The 24,936-nt window shown below is 35.2% G+C and overlaps 1 protein-coding gene and 1 pseudogene across 1 annotated transcript in view; one reads left to right on the top strand and one right to left on the bottom strand.

Annotated features, from left to right (window-relative positions):
* The window catches only part of Olfm3 (olfactomedin 3), a 200,889-nt gene that overhangs the window by 27,636 nt on the left and 148,317 nt on the right, over positions 1 to 24,936 (top strand). The window lies entirely within an intron of this gene.
* LOC143403404 (uncharacterized) lies at positions 19,056 to 20,497 on the bottom strand (annotated as a pseudogene).

Here is a 24,936-nt window from a genome sequence, read left to right as displayed (position 1 = left end):
ATATGCCACATTTTTTATCCATTCATCTATTGAAGGGCATTTAAGTTGGTTCCACAGTTTAGCTATTGTGAATTGTGCTGCTATAAACATTGATGTGGCCGTGTCCTGGTAGTATGCTGTTTTTAAGTCCTTTGGGTATACACTGAGGAGAGTGATAGTTGGATCAAATGGTGGTTCCATTCCCTGTTTTCCAATGAATCTTCATACTGCTTTCCATACTAACTGCACCAATTTGCAGTCCCACCAGCAATGTATGAGTATACCTTTTTCTCCACATCCTCACCAATATTTATTGTTGTTTGTCTTCATAATAGCTGCCATTCTGACTGGAGTAAGATGAAATTGTAGAATGGTTTTGATTTGCATTTCTCTAATTGTTAGAGATGATGAACACTTTTTCATATATTTGTTGATTGATTGTATATCATCTTCTGAGAAGTGTCTGTTTAGTTCCTTGGCTCATTTATTGATTGGGTTATTTGGTTTTTTGGTACTTAGCTTTTTGAATTCTTGGAAATGAGGAAAACTACTCCATTTACAATAGCCTCCAAAAAAAGAATAAAATACTTGGAAATCAACTTAACAAAAGAGGTGAAAGATCTATATAATGAATATCACAAAATTCTAAAGAAAGAAATCAAGGAAGACCTTAGAAGATAGAAAGATCTACCTTTCTCTTGGATAGGCAGAATTAATATTATCAAAATGACCATACTACCAAAAGCACTCTATAGATTTAATGTAATTCTGATCAAAATCCTAATGACATTTCTCATAGAAATAGAAAAAGCAGTCATGAAAATCATCTGGAACAATAAGAGACCCAGAATAGCTAAAGCAATCCTTAGCAGAACGAGTGAAACAGGTGGCATCACTATACCAGACCTAAAACTATACTACAGAGCAATAGTAACAAAAACAGCCTGGTATTGCCACCAAAAAAGACTGGTAGACCAATGGTACAGAATAGAGGACACAGAAAATAACCCACATAACCACATTTATCTTATATTAGGCAAGATACCAAAAACATCCATTGGAGAAAAGATAGCTTATACAAAAAATAGTGCTGGGTAAACTGGAAATCCATATGCAACAAAATGAAATTAAACCCCTATCTCCCACCATGCACAAAACTCAACTCAAAATGTATCAAGGACCTAGGAATTAAACCAGAGACCCTGCGTCTAATAGAAGAAAAAGTAGGCCTTAATCTCCATCATGTGGGATTAGGCCCCAAATTCCTTAATAAGACTTCTTTGGCATAAGAATTAAAATCAAGAATCAATAAATGAGATGGATTCAAACTACAAAGCTTCTTCTTGGCAAAAGGAACAATCTGTGTGGTGAATAGAGCACCTACATCTTGGGAGCAAATCTTTACCCCTCACACATCAGATAGAGCACTAATCTCTAGGGTATATATAGAACTAAAAAACCTTCATTTATATTTAAATATCCATTCAGAAATACCTCTTCTTTCATTCCAGCTCCAGTACCTTCTCAGCCTTGACTCACTTTCACCATATTTCTGATATTGACTTCTCTTTTGCCAATATCTGTAGAGACATTTCATAGTAATGGAACAAAGAGAAAGCCGTCCAAAAAAGGAAAAACATCAGTAAGAAGGCATATCCAGAAAATATTTGTGTTCAAGGATGGTATCACAGATGCTAACCCTATAAGTAACAAATCCCAACTAGTATGTCAGAATTGGCTGAATATTATTGAAGTCTAAATACACAGTAAGGAAATAGATATAGAAATAATCAGTGAGGTGAATAGAGAGCCTACAGTTTGGGAATAAATTTTTACTACACACACATCAGATAGAGCACAATCACTAGGGTATATAAAGAACTCAAAAATCTTAACACCAAAAAATAAAATAAAATAATCCAATCAATAAATGGGCCAAGGAACTGAATAGACACTTCTCAGAAGAAGATATAAAATCAATAAACAAATAAATGAAAAATGTTCAACATCTCTAGCAATTAAAGAAAGGCAAATCAAAACTACTCTAAGATTTCATCTCACTCCAGTAAGAATGGCAGCTATCAATAATACAAACAACAATAAGTGTTGGCGAGGATGTGGGAAAAAAGGTACACTCATACATTGCTGGTGGGACTGCAAATTGATGCAGCCAATATTGAAAGCAGACAAGATGCCAAAAACATGCACTGGAGACAAGAGAGCTTCCAAGTGTGGAGAATTCTTGGAAAGCTGGGTATGGAACCACCATTTGACCAAGCTACCCCACTCTTCAGTCTATACCCAAAGGACTTAAAAAATAGCATACTACAAGGACACAGCTACATCAATGTTTATAGCAGCACAATTCAAAATAGCTAAACTATGGAAGCAATCTAGATATCATTCAGTAGATGAATGGATAAAGAAAATGTAATATCTATACACAATGGAATATTATTCACACTAAAAGAGAATAACATCATGGCATTTGCAGGTAAATGGATAAAGTTGGAGAATATAATGCCAAGTGAAATTAGCCAATCCCCCGCAAAACAAATGCTGAATGTTTTCTCGGATTTAAGGATGCTGATTCATAATGTGGATGGGGGCATGGGAGGATTGGATGAACTCTAGATAGGGCGAAGGGAATGGAGAGGAAGGGAAGGGGCAGGGGAATAAGAAAGACGGTGGAATGAGGTAGACATCATGACCCTAAGTACATGTATGAAGACAAGAATGGTGTGACTCTACTTTGTGTACAACCAGAGATATGAATAATTGTATGAATATATGTGTAATATATTCTGAATTGTAATACATTCTGCTATCATATATAACAAAGTTTTTAAAAAAGGCAATGGATTTTTCAAATGAAGTAGGGGGAGCCTATGTACCTGTGCCTAATAATTCTATAAACCTTTATTGAGTACCTCCTTGTATAAGTCATTATGCATTGGACTTTTATGAGAATAAAAAGAAACATAAATCATGGTTTAGCTAGTTTACAGTCCAGCTAAGCAAATAATCTGGCTGTGCAAAGGCGGGTCCCTCTTGCCTGATAATGCTATTGCCAAGAGAACAATTGAAAGGTTCAGAGAATTTATAAGCTTTGAAGTTGACACAGAAGAAGCAACAAAAGTACAAGGAGGGCTCAGAAGAGCCTTGGCAAGCAGGAGCGTTCCCATGCTGAGCTTCTGGTCTGTGTGCTTCCTGATTTCACTTAATGGTCTTATTACCTTTATTAAAATTCTACTAATCAAAGAAAGGTTTGATAAGTCATTATCCTTCAAAAACTACAATCATCTCTGATAATGTGAAGGTGCTCTTGTTTTTTCATCACATACTGGTGGAGTTTACTCAATCCTTTGACATTCTTCACTGTAGGCTGAAGTCACTGAGAAATTGAGCCCATTTGATGTAGTGAGAGTAGCTAGTTTGTGAAGACTATAAGAACTTCCTAGTGGGGTATGAGTTAGTCTTAATTTTGCCTTTTCCATGTAAGTGGTCTCAAAATAGCAGGAGTTTATAGAATTCCTGTGGGATATGTGTGGAGCTATGGAAGGAATTCTAAAACTGCCCCCCTTAAAAAATATAAGAAAGGAAATCCTCTTTTATCTCATTAGTTTCTTCTACTTAATGACACCTACTCCTAAGATCCAGAATTGAAGTTAGTGCTACACATTATCTATGCTACCGATTAATATAATTCGCTGTGTAACATTATTTATATGAAAACTGACTTGGACATATCTTAAAACATAATTCTTTATGATGTGGAGTTCTTCTCTGTAAGACTAAAGTAATTGCAAATAGAATATTATACACCCATTCAAACCTATGCCACATGTATAGATAAACTGTGAACTCATAGGGATAAGTTTCTATTAGATGGAAAATTGCACAAAGCCATATTCCATCCTTTCCTGTACACAAGCTCATCATGACAAGTAGGATAATGACTCATGTGTTTTCTTTCTTTTTTTTTTTTTTTAACTTTGTCATTTGATTGAAACCAAGGTCTCTTGGAACTACTAACAAATGAACAAAATAACAGGTTGGGGTATAGCTCAGAACTAGATATGCTTAGCATTAGTGAGGCCCAGGGTTCTGTCCCCCAGTACTACCACCAACAAAAATAAACAAATAAACCAACTACCTAGTGGAGAAGTTAGGGCTCTCCCAATATGCTCACTTCAAAATCAACTTTAGAGGCAACCAAACTTTAGAGAAAAGAATCTGTGGTCAAAGGTGAGAGAATAAGAACAGAACCTAGGAGCTGAAGAATGGATGTGACAAGCACCCACCCAAGCTCTTCTAAAGGAAAAATAGTTAGAAATATATCATTCCTGTTACTCAGGATCCATCAGGATAAAGAAACAGTCTAAGGTAGGGAGGGGCCTTGGACCTCCATCAGTGTACCTGTTACAACAGATTCCCAGACCACTCTTCCTGATGATAAGTTATCCCATTCCTAGGCATGTCCCTAAAGTACCTGGTGTGCACTCTTGTCTTCCCATTTTCCTTTCACCACTGATTAGAATGTAAGACACAATCTTGAGCAGGCATTTCAGATCCCAAGAGAAAGTGATGCTGAAGTTGTCAGCAGAGCCCTCTGTCACTAGAACTAGACAACTGATTTTTTTGGCTGCTCTAAAAGGGAGAAATAATCAACATTCTGGCTTATATGATTGTTTTAAAAATTTATTTTTTCTTTTTCTGCTACAGCTGCTTAAATCATATTCCAGCAAAGGAAAATAGAAAGCAAATAATGCTTTAGCAGTAATGGTTTCAGGGTTTTTGCTTTTTTGTTTGTTTGTTGTTGGGACCAGGGATTGAACCCAGGGTCCTTTAACCACTGAGCCACATCCCCAGTCCTTTTTATTTTCTGTTTTGAGACAGGACCTTGCTAAGTTGTTTAGGGCTCCCCTCTGTTGCTAAGACTGACTTTGAACTTGCAATCTTCCTGCTTCAGCTTACTCAGTCACTGGAATTATAGGCATACACCACCACACCCATCTATCTCAGGGTATTTGTAAAAATGAAATGAGAAACTGTTAGAATTTTAAATGAAGAAGACATTTAGTAATAGACAGGTAAACAACTCAGAAACATAAAATATTCAAAATAAGAAGGAGTTTGAATGAGGTGATTGTTGAAGTCCGGGGTGTGCATTAGATCCCAAAAGAGGTGGTATGGAGGACAAAAAGATGAAGGAAGTTATACAGGGTGGAGGAGCTCCGAATGTGAACAGCAGCTGGTGGAGGTTAATGAGCACACATGGCAAAGAAAACACAGCCAGAGAGCCAGAGAAATAAAAAGCCACCCTATATTTGCCCATGTTTCCACAGTACAAATTCAAAACATTTCACTTTGGAAAACTTTTATTTTACTTATTTTTACATATGAAGTATCAGGTGTATGAACTGTATTAAACTCAAACAAAGTTAATAAAAAAGAAAGGTATTAGGAGTATCGGTGGATTCCTCAAATTTCATAAACTCACCTTCCACAACTAAGTTCCCCTGTCAGTACATTAACTGGAAATAGGAGAACGCCAAGCCAACATCTTAATAAAGACCTCCAGATGCTTTAAGTACAAAACAGAATGTCAGGCCTACTCTGTTCCCTCGCTCTAATTGGTTTTCTGTCATCTTGTACATTTCCCCACACTAATCAGCACATCACATGAAAGATATTTCCCCAACAAGCTAAGCCTTTACCTTCTGGAAAGTGTATATCTATCAGTAACAGTACTGAAAAGGTACAAATGACAAATTCAGACAAGGAATTTTAATGAAGAATTCATTTATCAAAGTAGGAGAAGGTTAAGGAAAATCAACAAGGAGGAAGCAGTACAGCAACATGGGACTAGAAGCAGAGAGAGCAGTTATTACCCCAAGGCTACAGGGAGAACAAGAGTTGACTGCTCCCTGCTCTGAGGCAGCTACCTATGGGAGAGGCTCACCCAAAGTACACCGGGACTTTCAGTAAAGTTCACGCAAAAAGTCAAGGGAATAAATACATGAATTTAACTTTCCTCCTGCCTTCAATGTTGTGTTATTTGAACTGATGATAAATTAAATTGAACCTATAAACAATATCTTAGCTTTTCCCCAGAATGAGACATTTATGGTTCTTGGTTTGAAATCCAATGACTCTCAACGCTGTGTAAAGACACAGGACATCTGGGCTTGTATGTGTCTGCCAGATGGTGTGGGATGCTCAAAGATCTGGATAGCTAATTTTACACAATAACTGCTTCTAATAGGAGTTTTATATTGAAACCTCTGACATACTTTTACCAGCAGTGGCGTGATTGCCAAGTCTGGCTATAATAAATGTGCATGATTGGATAGCTAATTCTCCAGAAATGTCATTTTCTTCCTTCCTTTGAAGTCTTTGCCTTTTTTCACCAGTCTATTTTTTAAATATTTACCCACTTTTGAATCTTTTCTGTCCCAAAGAAAGAGGCATCTCCCAATACCCTGGGTGTGTACATGCTCTTCTGCATTCATTCAGGGAAACTGTAGATACTTTTGGCCACAAATAACAAAAGCACTGTTTCCCGAGGACTGAGGGAACTCCAACTCTATTTTCCTTGGGTCCTTTAATGATCTTTCAACAGCTGATGCTCTCTCCTAAGAGTGGCTGTCGGTGCGGTTTTCTCAATCTTTAAACTTCATCCCAATTTAAAGAGGCTTTGAATTATCTTCCCACTTTGAATCAGAACACAGATTGGAGCATCTTGTACTGTCTAATGCGCTGTCTCAGAAATGCCTCTTTATACTTGACTACAGGGCATACCCCTCACATAAATGAGAAGGGACACTGCAGATTGCCAGTCCCCTCACAGTTTTGCCTTTCATCCTTTTCAGTTTCTACTTTTTTTCCTTTAGTTTCTGCCAACTTCTTTAAAATAAAAATGCATTTCGCCTATCACTGGCATGCTGATGTTCCTATGCTAAGCTGCGCTTCCTTTCCAATCCTAAGAGTTAAATCAATGCTTAAAGAAAGAAAACCCTTCAAGGAATGAAGAGCAGAATTTTCAGGTCCCTTTCTTTATGATTATGAAGTGAAAATACCAACAGCTGCCATTGTTCAAGCAACGATTTCAATTTTTTTTTTTTTCTAAAATGTAAGGCCAGAACATCACTATTGCTTCATATTGGTGAAGGGCCATTCAAAATTTTGTATCAACAGAAATATGAGGATTTTATTAATGAATGTTTCAAAACACATTGAACTTTTAGTTAATGAAGTTTCTACTTTAAGTCCTTCATTTATAAATTCATGAAAATACATTCTATTTTTAATTAACATGTTTCCCACTTACAATTCTTCAAAAGTGTTGGTTTTTATTATTATTTATTGAAAATACATTCATCGCAGGATCTATACTAGATACTGGAAACATAAATATGAATTAGAAGAGTTAATGACCTCCAGAACATGGATATCCTTGTTGTAATAAATTCATTTGTAAATTAATATTTACAACATATTTAATAATTGTTAGGCTGACAGTATAAAAGAATACTCAAATAAAACCCTTCCTTTCCTCTATTTCAATAGAGAAAACAGTGAGAGAGATGACAGGGTAGACTTCCAACTGCATATAAGGAATTTACAGAAAGAACAAATTAAAATCCCTCTCATTTTCTGACCCTCTTATCAAAGTCAAGGATACAAGAAAGATAAAAGAATTTTCAGTGGAATACAAAGAAACTTATTTACAGCTCTGGACCTCTCCCTTAACTCAAGCACATGAAAGCTGTCTGAGAGAGAATATTGAACATAAAAAAAGAATGAAAAGGCAAAGCTGGTATAGAGATTTCTTCTGAGAGAGGTAAGCCAGGCTTAGTGCCTCTGCCTCCTCTCCAGATGCCTGTGATCCCCCCTTCTAATACCATCCCTACTAGAGAGGGCTTCAAGAGGACCACATATAAAACTGAGAGGTGGATTCTCTGCAGTTAGACCCAGAAAACTGGTTGCAAACCTAGTTGAAGTCAACCATGGATTGTGGTTGACTTTACCTGACAAAGTTCTAGAGGGCAAGAAACAAGCTAACTACTTGCTCTGAAAGCAGGTCAAGGAGAATAAATATGGAATTTATCTGTTCTAGAGTTCATAAGGAAAAGATATATGAGAATTTTCCATACATATGTGTCAAAAGGGAAGAAATGCATTATAGGTTTTTGAGTCCTGCCGGTAGTAGAGACCAAAAGCACAAAGAGACTTCAATAGAAAGATCCTGTTGGCTTACCACCAGCAGCCCAGGGATGAGAAAGGAGCTCTACTCTGCACATGGTTATCTAATACAGTGGTCAAATATAAAAAAGGGAGTACCCCAGGGACCTTGGGAAGATCCCCCAAACGTTTTACAATAGATATTAAGCTTCAATCAAGAGTGAGTCCACTTAGGGTACCCAATATAGCTAGGAGGCCAGTATCATTAAGAAAAGGACTTCTATGGGTGTTTTCCTCTATTTCTAACTTCATTTTACTTGCTGAATTTAAACCTTTAAAAATCATTTCTTTTTCAGAAGATATGTTGTCTAATTTTAAGAGAAAGGATTGCTTATAGCTCCACTCTTTTCACTAACAAAGGAGTTCTGGCACATGGTACAATATTAGGTCCTAGGAATCAAGCATAGTATGCAAACGTAATAGATTGCTAAATGGAGTATCCACTTTAAGTATGTTACTATAACCTACAAAAGACAGCTCATCTGGTTTCCTGTATTTAAATTTCTCAACTTAAAAATCAGATGTAAAATTATATGTAATTATAAATTAGGTTCTCTTTTAGCTTCCTCATACAAGAATATATTATTAAGTGCTTGAGGAGTCATGAATCTTATGCAACTACAATTCAGAGAAAATTTTATTGCCCTCACCATCTCTCTTAGCCAGTTCTATTGATGAGCTTTCTTATGGTAAGCTGTCATATGCACTAGGAAGTCTCCTGGAGTCATTGAATGTTCTATGTGTATTATGCAAATAAACCTTAACCTACTGTCTTAATAATTTGAATCAGAATTTTCTTTCTATTCAATGTATTCTTAAACTACTGACTCAAGTTAACATATTGTGTCTTCTTCAAACACTCAAAATATTAGAAATGTCATTATGTTTTATATATATATATATATATATATATATATATATATATATATATATCATTATAAATACTATATATGTAGCATTTATATATATGATATACATCATTATAAGTGACTATATATATATCCTTATAAATGCTATATTTATAAGTAGATAAGAGATAGGCCATCCTAAGAGTCAATATATTCCCCATTTCTATAAGATAAGAATTCAAGCAAACATTGGTTGGACAGGACTATGGATATTATTCTGAGATTTCTTAAGCTGGACAAGCAGGGACCTACAATTCTAGTAAACTCTAATCTTTTTTATTCACCTAAGGTGATAATGAAAGATCTTGACTGAAAATACACGTGGCTTAACAATGTGGAGAGTTGGTCAGACATATATAAATATCAAATGAAAATCATTGAGGCAATAGGGCAATGCTTACCTGGAGAAAGGGTGCACTGTTTGGCCAGCCCAGGCAGACTATTTTATTTAACCACATCTTCTGTAACACCAAGTAGCTTATATCATTGACAATTGTTAATAAAACAAAAATATTTTGTTGGCTTTTCAATGATTTCTTGTAGGTAAATGGATGGAGTAATGTATTTGTTTTTCATTGCTCTGACAAAAAGACCTGACAAGAACAACTTAGAGGAGGAAAAACTTATTTGGGGCTCAAGATTTTGGATTATGGTCAGCTGACTGTTACTCTGGCCTAAGGTGAGTCAGAAGAACATGGAAGTAGGATGTTGCAGAGGAAAGCTGTTCAGGCCATGAAACTGGGAAGCAGGGGCAGTGGAAGCCAGGGATAGGATATAATCTCCAAAATCACATGCCTAATGACTCACTTCCTCTAGCCACGTATCTGACCTGCCTACAATTACTACCTAGTAGTCCATTCAAATTATTAATATATCAAATGGATTAATCTGCTGATGAGGTTACAGCTCTCATTATCCAATCATTTCACCTCTGAACATTTGTGCATTGCCTAATACATGAGCATTTTGGAGACACCTCATATCCAAACCATTACAAATAGTGAGAGTAAAATTGTAAACCTTTAACCCAGTCAGCCTTCCTATAAATTGTGCTTGCAGCCTTGCTTTGGACTCTTGGTACCTGACACTTACTGCCCAGTCCCTCAAAAAACAACAGCCATAATGACTGAATTTAGCTCCTTTCTACATTGCCCCAGGGCCCAACAGTCAGCATTTCCACCCAATTACTTTCCACTTTTACACATTTCATGGCTATCTTGAGCTATCTCTCCAAAGTTATTAAAGTTATCTTTACAGGTACCAATCATTGTTTTTGTTAGCACTCTAGGTTCACAGATATTTCAGTTTTGGGTGTTTTTCCCATCCCTATTCCTCCCATAAACAATGTTATTGTAATTTTAGTACACATTTTTGCAGAATACAGGGTTTTTCAAGAATCCAAGTATCATGTTGCAACAGAAATACTTGTACCCTATGGAGAGAAACTTAAGGAGACAGACACTGTTAAGTAAATTATATAATGACATATTCTTGAACTGACCCCCTTTTCTAATAATCACGAGTCAGTTCAATGCAAATATCCAATCCATTGGTTCAATTCCTTTGGGAAATTACAAATTTGCATTTTATTATGTATGTCAATCTCTTGTGCATGTGCTTGACATGTATCAGCAACCCATAGTTCAATCAAGTCCAGTCACTAACAAACTCTGAAGTTCAAGGAATTAAGAGAAATGAATGTCATTTGTGAGGTGTTGACTTAGCATCTGTTACTCTTATTGAAGACTAAGACTTCTTTTTATCATGTATCATGTACTCTTTAAAAATATGTATATACTCTGTATTGTAATCTGGTAGAAACAAATCTAGGACATAACCCAACTCTGGATAAATCATTAGCCTCTCTATGATTAACTTTCTGCATTAAGAAATGATGCTACTTATGTACCTATTGCATAGGATTGTTGTGAATATGTCATAAGCTTCACTAAATACTTGTCATGTAGAAGTGATTAATGAAGTTTACACATCAGTTGGGCCAGGCATTTCTATGTTTATGTCTACAAATTCAATAGAGTTTTGCAAAGTACATAAAAATGAGAGGCAGACAGTATTAGTATTCTAGAAATTTTTGTTTTGGGTGGAATCTAGTATCTATCTGGTTTAGCCTTATATTTCCCATAAAGAGAAATTATTCTGAAAAAGAAAGCAGCATAAATGACAGGCCTGTTGGGCTGGTGATGTGGCTCAAGCGGTAGTGCGCTCGCCTGGCATGCGTGCGGCCTGGGTTCAACCTGCAGCACCACATACAAACAAAGATGTTGTGTCTGCCAAAAACTAAAAAAAATAATATTAAAATTCTCTCTCTCTCTCTCTCTCTCTCTCTCTCAAATAAATAAACTTTATTTAAAATAAAATAAATGATAGGCCTGCATTTTTACTTCATGTGCCATTCTTAGGAAATCCAGAACATCTCTTAGGGCTGTCTTCTCAGAAGAATACTTTATAACTATTTTATCTACAATTGTATTCTAATACTAGGACTGGGTCCAGGGTTTGGGGAGCATGGAAAGACACTGGTTAGAAGCTACAAAATTTCAGTTAGGAGGAATAAATTCTGGAGATTAACTTTCAGCCCAGTGACTATAATTAATAATGTCTTATATATTTGAGAATTGCTAATTCAATAGATTTTAAAGAATTGCTAATTCAATAGATTTTAAATATTCTCACTATTAAAAAAAGGTAAGTATGTGAGGTGATGGATATGTCAGTTACCTAGATTTAATCTCTTCACTATATATATATATATATATATATATATATATATATATATATGAAAAATCATATAGTATACCATATATATCTATATAAGCTTTTATTCCTCAATCAAAAATAAATGTTATTCTTAAAAACTCATTTGAAAAACTATGACTATTCTATCCAAGAAAGAAAATCTCTTTCTTTAAGAATCCACTTCCTTGGTTTCATTTCATTTTAGTTAAGCAATTCTTCTTGTGTTTTCTATGTATCTATCCCTTGTCACCTACTTGGAAGTAGCAAATACAGTCATATTTTTAAACAATGATGAAGACAAGCTTATAAGTCCTGAAAAAAACCTTAAAGATGTAGCAAACCTTTATTATCTGCTGGTGTCTAACTCTGCAATGTAGCATTACAGAAAGAATTCCAAGGGGTTGGGGTTGTGGCTCAGTGGTTGAGTGCTTGCCTAGCATGCATGAGGCACTGGGTTTGATCTTCAGCACCACATAAAAATAAATAAATAATTAAATAAAGATATTGTATCCATCTATAACTAAAAAATTTTAAAAAAGAATTCTGAGTTGGTAGAATAATGTGGATTTTAATATTAATAAATTGTATGAATTTGAGAAAACTAGTAGAGATTTCTACAAAAAGCAAAAAGCACAGTATCACTAGCTTCAATCATGCCTATATCTCACAGTATAGAAAAGAACCAGAGAAATGAGAATTGCCTGAAAAATTTATGATGCAGTACAAAAAAAACCCCACAAAATTTCTATAATCACTCAAAAATTGTAATGATTTTGAATGAGAAATTTAATAATAATGTCCAAGCTAAACAAACAACCAAAAATTCAGTAGACACAATTAATATGCAGAATGAACTTTTAGTAGTAAGCAAAGCATATAGTTTACTTTTCCAGCCATAATTTTTAAAGTTACAGTGTTTCAGGGGTTGACAACTATAAGCTCAGCAATTAGAGGCAGAATAGGTCATCTGAACCACTCACCTGCCCATGTCATCTCCTAAATGTGATGGCATTTCCACAATTCATTCATTTAGCTACATAAATCATTGCACAGTCCTGATGTTGCTGTATCCCTTCCTGCTGTGCACTCACATTTTGCTCTGGTTGTCACTTAAATGCAAGCATTATGTTACCATCCTCCCCATCCTCTGGGGTATTTCCTGAATTAAACACACTTAGGAAGAAAGTAACATCTAAAGTTTCTCTAATTTCCATTCTCACTTCCTACCATTCCTTGATATATGATGCTTGGAACTGGTGATTTGTCAATTTTAATAGTCTCTAACCTTTTAAGAACCCACAATGTTATCCTTTCACTTCCTAATTATTCAGCTTCTTCCCAGAGAGACCTAATTTATGTAGCACAGTCTATAATTTTCTTAAATTTCAAGGAAGAAAGTGAAAGCATGTGTAACTTATTAGCTGTTATTTTATTTCTGTAACCATTCCTCGGTGTAATAGCAGATCACACATGTTATGATTTCAGCCATGTTTGGCTGAAATTGGCTAATTGTTAGCCAATTACTAACAATTAAAATTTTAGGTTATGTCTAAACAAAACATTGTGCAGTATTATTTATTTTTAATCTGAATTCCTCTGTGTGACGTGTTATGAAGGTAAGAATACTTTTTGATTGTATTCAGATTGCTGAAAAGCTTTTATGAAGTGCCTTTGCTGTTTCATAATTTGCATGCCTTTTGTTCTTTTCTTTTTCTCTGGCACTCTGATGGAGTGCATGATATGAACTTTCAGTTTAACTGTTCCTCAAACATCTTTTATTTTTCAGCCATCAAATCACCAAATAAAAAGATATGGTTCACTACATTTTGAGTGGAAACTCAGAGACCACCCCCAAGTCAGAGCAACACTTGAAAATGATCTTGTTCTTATCAGGCGACAATTAATTCTGGAACCACTCTTTTGAATGCATACATGCACATTTTATATTATCTGGAGTACATGGATCCCATTGGAAACATGTACTATGACAACAAGGCTCCCCAAGCACAGATTGTGCGTTTGATCGGATATAATCAGGCTGCCTAACACAACTGACTATTTACAAAGACAGTGCACAGACGTGAAAGGACATAATTGAGTCTAGAAGCTTACATAATTTTGTTATCAGGAAAGAATTTGTTGAATTCCAAAATGTGAGATTATCAGAAAGAGAAGAATTGATGGGGAGTGCTTTCAAAAATTCCTCTTCCCAGAAGTTAGAGATGCAAGAAAAGTTTCACTTATCTGACAGTATTTTTCTTACAGAGGACTATTTGCTAGTCTGAAGTGCTTTCTGAAGAATACTGCCTCTGAGAATTTACTCATTCTGTTCAATTAGGAACCACATATTTCAATATGTTTTCAAGAGCTGGTGAAAATTTTATAATTTGCTTTATTTTATCTTCCTTAGATTCTAGACTCACCCACTCAAAAGAATTATGTGCTTCCTTCTAAATAATTTTGGGACATTTGGTTTCTATCTCTAGTAGGGCACTTATGGTTTGGATAAGAAATATCTGTGTCTTTTCCATGTTTATGCACCTATGTGTCTCAATAGTGTAAGCTCTTGGAAAGAGCTGTTTTTGCCATCTTTGTACCCCCAATACTGGTTAAGTTTCATAAATTTGCAATATTTATCAAAAAATTAAGTCAAATCTAAAAATGCTATTTAACTAGTTAGCTGGCTAGCTAATTAGTTATACTTACTGATCCTACTCTGAGCCATAAGCCAATATTTACAAGAGCTATTTGACATCTCTTTATAAATGTTTCCAAAATACCTCAAATTTAATATGCACAAATGTAAACTAATGGGTTTCCAGTCCCTAACATGTATTTGGGCTAATGTGTTCTGTACTCATGAATCTTATCATTCATACAGTTGTGCAAACCAGAAACCTCAAAGTCAGTCTTTCAACATTCACCTTTACCATCTCCCTTCCCATGTTATTTCTATCCTTCAATTTTGCTTTCTAAATATGTTGAGGCTTTTCAGTTTCTTTCCATTTCCCCCACTCCACCCTAATCTAAAACACCAGCACCACAAGTGTTTTAAAGCATAGTGAATTAAGGTGATAACTAAAGCCAAGTAAAACATGAATAGACTTTCAGAGTTTTAGGCGATAAAGAAAACTGCAATAGAATGGGAGGTTAAGTTATCCCAAAAGCTCCACCCATTAGGAGTAACCTATCAAGATATGAGACTGGTCTCTAAGACCATTTCTTTATTAATATCCCTCCCCCAAAATATCTTTAGACTAATAGTTATGTGACTGGCTTTATATAGCCTATCAATAAACAATGAACACCAAATGTGGTATGGACAATTGTTTATAGTGGGGCAGAGATGCCCTTGAGCATCATGGCAGGAGAGGTTTTGTGATACTAAAAGGAAGATCATACTTGAGCATTCCTTAGTTTTTCTCTAAAAAGTTTTTTTTTTTTTTTGATAATCATCAAGTTATCTTATTTGTGATCTGATCTGAGCATTTCCTTTATTAGTCAGAGGTCCCAGGATGGATAGTCTGTATCTTAGAGGAGCTCACTCTCCAGGGGAGACCAGAGAGGAATAAAGTACAGCTATTTCATTCCCTGAAAAGATTATGTGTGAACAAGGAGTTAAGATACTCGAAGACATGTAATAAACAAAACAAAACAAAACAAAAAAAAAGAAAATATCTTGTCTCTTCCCTCCATTTCTTATAAATGGTATCTGGAGAAATGTACAATTGCAGTCACATATTCTTTTCACTATTATGAACAAAATAGACATTTGAAGAACTACTAAAGGTCATTTAAAATATCAGAGTTTTTCACTAATATTATTTAGTCTAGGTGGAATAAATAAGGTACTGCCTGCTGAGTCAAAAATTTCAAAGTCAAATTTATATTTTATGTTCAATGGATTTATTAACAAAAAAGGTAAAGGTTTGGCAAAAGCACGAAAGGGAATAATAGTGTTAGAATATCTGAAGGCAAATAGATGTTTCCTAAGAAAAGCAACTGGCAGTAGAGTATCATAATCAAGTAAATAAAATAGAAAAAGGCATGGTGTTTTAAAACAGCTGGTGTTTGAGGATTGAGAGGAAAGTGTAGAGTAGTTGGAACTAAAGGCAAATGGTTCTAAGGATCAGAGTGAGTGATGAGGATGAGATTGAACTAACTCAGTAAATCAGGACCAGATTGTGAAGGGCTTTATATGGCATATTAGAGAGTTTTAATTTCATCTTGTAATCAAAGAGCTAACCGAGGATTTTAAGCAGATTTTGTTTTTAGTAAGATTACTATGGTAGCACTGTGATGTTTAGACTAGAATGGAAGAAGACTAGTAACAGAGAAGAAAGGAAATTCTTAGAAAATTCTGAAAAGGTATTTTTAAAAAGAGTGATTGTGTTGAATTGAGACGTGCAGATGGGAGAAAGGCTCATGAACCATAATTGACAGAAACTGATGACTGGCAAGGTGTGAACTGAAAAATATAAAAGATTAGTAGCTCTGTGAGTTTTTAGTCTGATGATGGCAGGGCTGGGGATGTTGCTCAGTGGGAGACTGCTTGATTAGTTTGACAGTGGATGGTAATGCCATTAAGTTTGTTAAAGAATAGAAGGATAGGAATAGACCTTGGATGTGCTGACAATAGGAAACCGTGAAAATTCAAATTGGTAGCTCAGCATTTGAGTAACCTGAATTATGTTAAAGAAGCAATTAGAGGTAAGTATGCATTCAGCTTAAGACTGAAAATATTGACTTGAGAGGTATCAGCACATTGAAGGAAGCAGAAAGCATAGATAAATGGTATTATCAAATTTGTGAACTTTCAGCAGGTAGAGAGAAGCCTTTGGCAATAGAAACTGAACATTAAGGGTCAAAAAGTGAGGAAAAAAAACACTCAGATGAGAGTATTCTCTGAGAAACTAAGAGTGACAAAAATTGTTGGAGTCAAGGATGGACCATAGTAGTCAAAACAATGCATGAAAATCAAATGGTGCTGAAAACTGGTTATCAAATATGACAATCATAAGTTTATTTGAAACTTGAAATTGTTTCCATAATGCAACAGAGCTGAGTTCAATAAAGAATAAATGTACAGTTGGTGTGATAATTCATTAGACTTACAGGTACAAGGAATTAAGAGATAGTATCATAGTTTGCATAATAAATAACCCATAGTTGTAGGTTTTGAATAAGAGAGATTATATTTTCTAAATAGATTAATCTCTGTCTCTCAATCCTAGAACAGCTGAGGCAGCATCATAATGATACTTGGCAAACCTAGGGATGACTGAATCCTGCCTTAATCCAACCACTTCTTTCCACTTTGGGTTCCCAATGGATATATAGATACCACAGGAGAAAAGCAATTTGACATTTTCATTTTAAACCTCAGAATTTTAGCATGCAAAATGGACCATATGTAGAATTTATATAATAATTTGTCTATGAAACAGTTTCATAATTAAACAGGTGATAAGTTGGTCAGCCTCACCCACCTCCAGCATTGAAACTGAGCATGATATTCAAAAGAGTTACACATCCCTGCAGTACAATGTATTCTGTCCCAGAGCCATGCGCTGGGAGGAGGGTGACTTCCAGAAAGGAACAATTTTGAAAACAGTCATACATAGCTCCCTGGGGACAATTGAACAGGTCATGTTATTAACACAGTAGTTAATAAACTGTTTTTTAAAAAATTTTATCTATAAAACAGAACTCTAATTTTATTTCTTACATATTTTACACACTCTGCAAATAGGGGATTTTAGCTATTATGTATGGCAAACAGCTTAAATGAAAGGAGCTCAGGATAGACACCTAGAGGTTCCCCAATGTCTTAGTCTACTTGGGCTGACATAACAAAATGCCATAGACTGGGTGACTTAAACAATAGAAATTAACTTCTCTCAGTCCTGAAGACTGGAAGTCTGAGATCCTGATATCATCCTGGTCAAGTTCCAGTGAGGGTTCTTTTCTTGGTTTTCAGACATGCATTCCTGTGTTCTTACATAGTGCAGAGTAAGTTCTCTGGTCTCTCTTCTCATGAGAGCAATGACCCATCATGTTGACCTCACCCCAATCTCATGCTAAATGTATCCCAGATGCCCCATTTCCAAATACCATCACATCGAGGGTTAGAGCTTCAGCATGTGATTTGGGGGATGACACAAGACATTCAAAGTGTAACACATTTCATGAGTCACTTATTGCATACAAGTAGTACATGAAAATACCAATGTTTATTCATATAAATATAGACAACTTATTTTCAAATACAAATATTATTCTCCCTGCTCTAAAGTTCCTTATTTTGTCAGAATTTCCTGCTTCCGTCATAGCTATGTTAAATTTTCACACCATATTCTCATATCCATGAAGACAGTATGGTGACAACTTCTGGTGCACACCATTATGAGTGCTACCTTTATCCATCTAAAGACTCGGCATCAGGTGAGAGTGCCATCCTATTTTGCCAGGAAGTCCCTTATATATGATAGTTCTGGTTCAAAGGAACAGATCCAAACTCTTTCTTCATGTGAACTCTAATCAGGCTCAAAGCCTCACCTATAAAAACAGACTTCACAACTCCATTTTGTTATATGTGGCCAGTGAACTACTCTAGAAGGAAAATATCAAATGAAAAATAGCCTTCATTCAGACTGATCTAATCTCATGAACTTGCCTCAGTTGATTTCAAATCCAGAGGTCAAGAAACACCAGTTGACTTTTGCTCTTTGGCTTTCAAATAGGAACACATTATCAAATGATACCTATATAATATAAAAATTTATGCTCTAGATCAATACAGATAGTTATTGATTCACTAAGGTTTAACTGGCTTTACAATGGTGGAATAAATCTGTTTGTAGAAACTGTACTTCAAATCATGATCTTTTCCTAGGCTAGCCATAGGCATCATGTTAGCCTCATGGAGCTGGGCAGCAGTGGGCCACAGCTCTCAGTCAACCATGCAATCACAAGGGTGAGTGACCAATTCTTTACATTGTGCTCTGTTGCTAAGCTATGATGTTCTATAGGTTAGGTGTGTTATTTATGATATTTTCAACTTATGAGTTTATCAGGACACAACCCCATCCTAATGAACATCTGTACATTTTCTCCATGCTTCTGATTGCTTCTTCAATAAACTTACTCTTACCTTTTATAGGTTTAAAACAACATTAGACCTTTTCTTCTACATGTATTCTGCTGTTGAATCAGGGACAAGCTCCTACTATATGCCTTCCCATACCCGCTATATACATTGGGTTTCTCTGAAGAATGACTTTTCTGATGTCGAATAAAGTGTGAGCCACTGCCTTCCCACACTCACAGGGTTTCTCTTTGGCAAGACTTCTTTCATGTAGGATAAGGGATATGCACTGACTAAAGGCCTTCCCACGTGTTTTGTATGTAGATGGCTTCTCTCCAGTGAGAATTCTTTCATGCTGGGCAAGATGTGCCCTCTGGCTGAAGGCCTTCCCACACTGATCACATTCATAGGGTCTATCATCAGTATGAATTCTCTGATGTTCAATAAGACACGACTGGAGGCTAAAAACTTTGCTACATTTATTGCACTTGAAAGGGTTCTTTCAGAATGAATGTTCTGATGTATTTTAAGGTTTACAGTTCCAGAAAACATCTTTCTATATTTCTTACACTCAAAGAGTTTCTTTCACCTTTTATGAACTTTCTGATGTTGAATAAGGGATGAATGCTGATTACAGACTTTCTCACGTTTATTGCATCTATACAACTGCTCTCCTTTATGAACCCTAAGATGCAGAATAATGGTTCAAAGTCACCTAAAGTCCTTTTCACCTTATCACATTTGTAGGGTTTCCCTGAAGTGTAAATTCTCCAATGAAGCAGAAGGGGTGAAATCCTACTAAAGGATTTCCCACATTATCTGCATGTAAAAGCATTCTCTAAATGGTGGTTTCTCTGTGGCAGACTCTGACTTTAGGCTTTCATGGGTTCTCTCTTTAATATGAATTCTTTTATATATAACAAAGGCTTGTTTTTGAAGTCCCTCCCACATTTATTGGATTTAGATATTTTCTTTCGACTTTGAATAATTTTTATGAACGAAGAGGAATGGCATCCAACTGTGAAGGCTTTCCCACATTTTCTGCACCAGTAGACTCTCTGGACAATATGAATGCTGTGATGTATACTGAGAGGTGGGCATAAACTCAAGGCCCTCCCCCTGTTAAACATTTCCTTTTCATTATGAATTTTCCAGTGTATAAAAGGGTTATATTTTTTATTGAAACTTTCCCCAGACTTATCACATTCACGGTTTTTCTTTCCATTGTAAACTCTGACGAAAAAGGAGAGATCTGTTGGAAAGCTTTGCTACAGTCACTGTATTCATAAGGTCTCTCACCAGTATGCGAGTTCTGGTGAAGTTTGAGAGAGAGGCTTCCACTAATGGTTTTACCTTTACTAAAGGTTTTTTTTTTTTTTTGAAATAATTACATTTTAAAGATTTCTGAGGCCCTGGAGAAGCCAAGTGCCCGCTTCCCCACGCCCAGGCCCCACCTGATGTGTTTCCCAACCCCCATCCCCTCCGACTCACTGCCCTGTACACAAGGCTCCAGGGCCATGGCTTCCCTCTGGCCTCATTCACCAACAGACTCCGTCTAAAACTCCCAGCAGCATCCACTGGTGAGACTGTTGGGGGGCCTTGCCCTCAATGTGGAGCTGGTGAGGCTCCGTTGCATGGGTCCCCACCTGCCCTGTGTGGAGCGCACCAGAGAGGTGGGGAGATGTGCTTCCAGCTTATCAAGTACTTTAAATCTGGACTACCTAGATCACCATTCCTTTGCATTAAAATAAAAGTATGAGCTTTCTTATTGAGAAAAGGGAATCTAATTTTTTTTTTTTTTCTGGTACCAGGGATTGAACCCAGGGATACCTAACCACTGAGCCACATCCCCATCCTGTTTTATTTTTTGTTTTGAGACAGGGTCTAAGTTACTTAGTGCCTCGCTTAGTTGCTGAGGCTGGCTTTGACCTTATGATCCTCCAGTCTCAGCCTCCTGAGCTTCTGGAATTATAATCCTGCACCACCCTACCCATCAAGAAAAAGAATCTACTAATTAAAATTTTGATGCAGGGTCATTTAACTTTTAATTTAGTTCATCTTTACGTTTAGGGGTCACATCTTGCTTTACATGTCTAGAGTTGCGGCTTTTAAGTAAAGTCATTGTTGACACCCAAGATAAGATAAGAGCTCTTCTTAGGGAAACTATAAAATTACCAAGAGATGTTTAAATTAAATTAAAACATGTTTTAGGTTATATACTCATTAAAATAGAAAACAATATGTCCTATCTCCAGAAATGGAATGAAATTCACTTTGATTCCACAATAATGTATTCATATATATCCATCTGTACTATAAAATCTTGAACCTTCACTCTTGTTATTTCTAAAATAAATATTACAGGTAGAAGAAATTATACATTCCTACATCTAAATTTGAAGTAAATCTTACAATGAAAGTCATCAAGTTAATTTATTTAATTCTGTAGCATAAGATATAAAAGCAATTTACCTTTTGGCAATAATTCTATTCAAATGGATGAGCAATTTGGTCAGTTCTTAATTATTGAAGAAATAGCCAGATCAGTAAAATAATTTTAAATGGAGAGTCTAAAGGGCATTTAAAATTTATGTTACAGTATATATTTTAATACATGTACTCAAATATGAGTGTATTCTAGGAATAAAGTTCATTTTAAATAAAATACTAACATTATAATTCATGAAGATCAAAGTTGGAAAAAGCCAGAAAACCAAATCATTTCCCGTACTTTCTTATCTGTCAACCTCCCCTCAAATCTTTCCCTTTAAGACTCTGTCTTTTAATCCAGAATCTGTCTGTTCTTTCCTGTTATTTGTATCTGTGTTTGTGACTCTTTTATATTTTTTAATTTAAATTAAATTTATTTTAAGTGATGCATAAAAACATTACGTATTAATGGGGTAACCTGTAATATATAAGTACATGAATAAAAACTTAATGTTTAAATCAGGCTAGGCATTTTCTCCTCAAACATTTATGCTTTACTCTAGTGGAAATATTCAAAATCGTTTCTTCTAGATTTTTGAAATGTGCAGTGCACCATTGCAACCCATAGTCACTCTGTTGTGAAATTGCAGATCATACTGTCTAACTACCTTAGTACACATTGATCAACCTTTCCTCTTCCTGTCTTCCTTTATTTCCTATCTTTTCTACCACGAAAGTAGAATAAGACTAAATGTGTTGGACACATGGGTCACAGTACCTGCTGGGCCCAGCAACCTGCTCCATTTGCTCACAGAAGTCTATGAAGTTAAAAAATATATATATTAGATTTTTTTCCCAGTGCTAGTCACATATTGGACTGAATTGAATATTTAATCTAGAGAATGAAGTGGGATGGCCAGAAAAAAAATGGTCTGACCACATAGGATCAATAGTAACTAGATAAGTCAACAAGTCAGTTTTTTTTTTCTACAGTTCACAGTGTAAAGTGTTTTGTTTATTTCATAGCAAGAAGTGGCAAGACAGGCATACAAGGAGAAGCAGAGATATCATGAGAACATCTGTCTAGAGTAAGGGTCTTCAAACTTTTTCTGCAAAAACTCAGATAATGAAGATTTTAAGCCTTCTAGGCTATGCATTATTACAACTCTTCACTTCTGCTATTATAGCAAAAACCCAGGCATGAACATGTAAACAGACGAGTGGCTATCTTCCAATAAATATTTTATTTATAAAAACAATCAGTGGGCTGTCCAGGCATGATGGCTCATGCCTGTAATCCCAGCTACTCTGGAGGTTGAGGCAGGAAGATTGCAATTTCAAGTCTACACTGGGTAATTTAGTGAGAACATGTCTCAAAATAAGATTTAAAAAAGTGCTGGGGATGTAGTCCAGTGGTAGAATGCCATTAGGTTCAATCCCCAAAAATGAAAAAAAAAAAAAGGAAGTTTGCCAATTTCTGTCCTAGATTACTATGTTCATTAGAAGTGTAACATTAAAGTGAGCCACATAAGTGATTTGCAATTTTCTACTAGCCACATAAAAGTTAAAAATAATTAGTCTTCTTTGACTATATTTTATATAATTCAATATGTTCAATGTACTATCATTTCAAAATGTCATTAATAACAAATTATTGAGAAGTTTTCACATTCTTCTAAAATACAAAGTCTTGGAAACCTGGTGTTTTCAAGTGTGCATCCTACACTTACAACACCTCTCAATTAAGACATAATGCATTTCAAGACCTGAATAGCCACCACTGAGTAGTGGTTATCACATTGAATTCTGAAACTCTAGACCATAAACGATATTATGAGAGCAGCCAGTGTCCTTAGGATTTTTAGTTGTAATGCTTTTCTCAAGATAGGAAGTTCTTATTATTAGAGCTTCAAAAAGTCTAACCTAAAGTATGAATAAATAAATGCATGCATAAACAATGGTATGAATGCTAACTGGTAAGAGAGGGATTGTTCCTAGGTCTATATATCTTATTTGGTTTAGTGTTTTCATTATTTTCAGACAAAGAGTTTTGAGAAAATTGGCTTTAATTTCATGTTGTTATAATCCTATGATTTTCCTACACTCCTTTTCTTCTTGTTTCAATAGATGTGCTCGAAAACAATTTATTAAATACTATTGAACATAATAGTCATTATAATCACCATCTAATCCTCAGGAAATTTTTAAATAACTTTAAAATAAGTCATCTGAACATTTTTTGTCAATATGTTTATCATCTATTCACTAAAAGCATTTTTTTTAAAAAGTCAAAACCTAATATAGAACTAACTGTTGTGAACATTATGGAACTAAAATAAGGAAGGACTTTATAAATTAGTCAAAAAAACCTGATACACATACAAGTGAGTCCATAAAGGAGGAAGAAATCATTTCATCATTGTCTTCTTTGGAAAAGCAATCTTTCTTGAGTCAATTCCTGAAAGTAGGGAAGGTGTTTCTTAGAGATAGATTGTTTATGTTGATAAATAGCAAACCAGGAAACTATTCAAATAATGACTCATAATGAAGACTACTGGAAAGAAAATAAGAAAAAAAATTCAACAAGCTAAATTTGGTTCTTTTGAGTCATTTTTGGTCCTCTGAAGAAATTCAAATATTTGCCAATTTTAGTTTTATTTAAAAGAAATAATCCAAAGTAGTACTTCTGAATTTATAATGTGCCTTCTAAGGAGAAAAAAATGGAAGACCATTGTCCCCACAAAATTTAAGTCCCCTTCGCAGCAAAGGCAATCCTTCACTCTTTGGGACACAGAAAAGTTGAGTTTGAATCATTTTTGTTGATTCAATCCCAAAACATGTCGCTATTTTCAGGATTGGAAGAGCTTATAACTTATGATTCTGAATGAAACATTTATGGATGCAGAGTATTTCAAAATCTATCAAGAATAGAGCATGTTTGCTGAAGAAATGACACTCTGAAATCTTGAATCTGGCTGACCTTTCCTTTTTTGGCTTCTTGGAGATAAATGGCTACAGAATAACTAAGTGTTGAGAGGGAGAAGAGAGAAGAAGCAGCTAAGAAACTTCAGAATTCTGAAGCATTTCCAGGCAGTAGATAATTTTCTTTTATTGCAAGAACACTTGGCAATGTATGATCATTCTGATGATTAGTCAAAAAATAAATTTAAAAAACTAATCATGAATGATACATTAAGTGAGTCCAGGTTATTATGAAGTCTAAGCTGCATACACCTGGAATATTGAGATATAAGAGAGACCATTGTGTTTCCTTTAAAATATTTTGCCAAAAGGTAGGTTAATTACCTTGTTTTCCCTTATATCCTGTTGCATGAAAAAACATAAGTGAAAGAAAAGTTATAAATCCTCATACAATATTCACAATTACAAATTCAAAAGTTGTTAACTTATTTGATCTTCCAAAACATATACTTGAATTCATTGTTATTTATGAGGTAAAATTATTTTACAAGCAAATTTTAATTAAAAATTAAGGTGCTAAAAATTGTTATAATCAAAATAGTTTCT

Source organism: Callospermophilus lateralis, chromosome 7 (assembly GCF_048772815.1).
Source record: "Callospermophilus lateralis isolate mCalLat2 chromosome 7, mCalLat2.hap1, whole genome shotgun sequence".
Classification (NCBI taxonomy): Eukaryota; Metazoa; Chordata; class Mammalia; order Rodentia; family Sciuridae; genus Callospermophilus; species Callospermophilus lateralis.
This window is presented reverse-complemented; position numbering and strand designations above follow the sequence as displayed.